The sequence below is a fragment of the Cyprinodon variegatus genome, unplaced genomic scaffold (genome assembly GCF_000732505.1).
Source record: "Cyprinodon variegatus isolate N-32 unplaced genomic scaffold, C_variegatus-1.0 Scaffold2689, whole genome shotgun sequence".
Classification (NCBI taxonomy): Eukaryota; Metazoa; Chordata; class Actinopteri; order Cyprinodontiformes; family Cyprinodontidae; genus Cyprinodon; species Cyprinodon variegatus.
Window position 1 is genome coordinate 8,350 of NW_015153142.1, and position 2,021 is coordinate 10,370.

General features: G+C 40.3%; 1 long non-coding RNA gene across 1 annotated transcript in view; it reads left to right on the forward strand.

The window, feature by feature from the left end:
- The first annotated feature begins 299 nt into the window (after positions 1-299).
- The window catches only part of LOC107081020, an 8,116-nt gene continuing 6,394 nt past the window's right edge, over positions 300-2,021 (forward strand). The window contains exon 1 of the long non-coding RNA XR_001481017.1: positions 300-404. This is a non-coding gene — a long non-coding RNA (uncharacterized LOC107081020). The remainder of the gene's footprint in view (positions 405-2,021) is intronic.

Consider the following 2,021-nt stretch of genomic DNA (forward strand, 5'->3'; position numbering starts at 1 on the left):
AAGCAGAGTCATTGGTACGCTGAGGCCCTTCTTGGATTACTGCCCTCTTACATTCGTACCTTACTTCCCCATTAAAGCATGGCTTCTTCTGCCCTGAGATTCAACCATCAGCTGTTGCTCACTGTTCATTTTGCCCGAACAGAACTGGGGAAGAAAGCCTTTAGCTACTGGAAGTTGACTGCAGATCCTCTGAATAAAAGATGGATTTCTGATCTAAATCCATCAAATGGTTCAGAGAACCTTCCTGTTGGTTCCAGCTCCGGTTTTAACTGGTGTTCTTTCCCTCCTTTGCTTTGTTGCTGCTTGTAGTTCTTTGTGGAAATCCTTAAAGCCAAAGGAACCTTAAAGGAGGATATTAGAGAAGCAATCTTCAGCTCAATCAAATCCATTCTGTCCATCAATCGGTAAGTTTATTTATCACTGAATTCATACGTTTATTTTTTTGATTAACTGATTAATAATCAGATAGCCAAAGGTTTTTAAAAGAAGACTTTTTAACTAAAGGAAACCAGGTCCAACTAAAATAATTCCACTCCAGGAGTTCTGGATAGAGCAGATCGAGAGAAAAAAAACTATTTTTTTCTTAAATGCTAAATGTTCCATATTCTTTTTACAATCTTGCTATAATTCCTTCTCTGAGTCGCTCTGTCAGCTAAAGGCATGAATTACAGTCTATATACTCCAGTTAACGATTAATGGATTACTAAATGAGTTGACCATAATTTCCATAATCGATTAATCTGATTAATTCAATTAATTGTTTCAGCCCTACTGCAGATTAGGCCATAGTGAATTAATATAATAGCGGTTCCGTACCACTATGCGCTACTATCAGCTCTTCATTGCAACATTTCTGAATCCTGCAATCTACAATAAAGCTTCAAATTATTCCCATCCCAGACTAATGTTGACTTGCAGCGGCCTGGCAGTGATTTCTATGCCAGCAGCCGTCTTTGGTTGCAGACGAATGCTCTGGAGTCATCCAGCCATCTCTGCCCAGCCACTGAAGCAGCTGAGTCCAGTCTGCCCCATATAGGGATGACCTGTTGACTCCAGATCTTCCATCTGTGCTCTGGTTAAGTGATGAGGCCCTGTTGAATTATACTGTTTATTTCTGTGTTTAATCGTTCTGCATTTCCCGTCACACGACTGAGCAGATTCGCGATGTTGTGCACATGGCGAGTAAACGAGGAAAGTAATGGAGCCCAGCAGATCAATATTTCAGCAGCAGAGGAGGAAAAGTCCAAGAAGAAGTTTGAACTACAGTTTAAACTGATTATTTTGCTAATCGATTAATCAGTCAATTTTTTTTTTGATTGATCAATTAATAATTATGGGGAGTGGCGGCTTAGTGGTTACGGCATAGCGCTTGGAATCCTGAGGTTCTGAGTTTGAGCCCCAATCCCGCAGTCTGCCACTCTGGGTCCCTGAGCAAGATCCTTAACTCCACACTGCTCCCCGGGCGCCACACAATGGCAGCCCACTGTTCCCCAAGAGGATGGGTTAAATGCAGAGGAAAATTTCTCCAATGTGAGATCAATAAAGTTCAGTTAAATGTAATCGGATAACAACAGATTCTTTAAAGAAGACTTTTTAAAAATTAAACCAGGTAAAACTAAAACTTTCCCACTTGAGGAGTTCTGGATTGTAGATCAGATTAAAAAACAATTTTCATCTTGAATGCAAATTGTATTTATATATTTTTTTTATTTACAATCTTGCTATAATTCCTGTTCTAAGTGAGTCGCTCTGTCAGCTAAAGGCACGTTTTACAGGCTCTATACTCCAGATAACGATTAATAGATTACTAAATTAGTTGACGATTATTTCAGTAATTTATGAATCAGACTAATTGTTTCAGTCAGCCATTTGCTTCCTGTTTCCTTCCTCATTGGCTGAAAACAGAGAGAGTTTTTAGCAAAGCCAAGCAGGCTCCCAATCCCAGTTACTCCTGGTGAGCAGGCTCCCAATCCCAGTTACTCCTGGTGAGCAGGCTCCCAATCCCAGTTACTCCTGGTGAG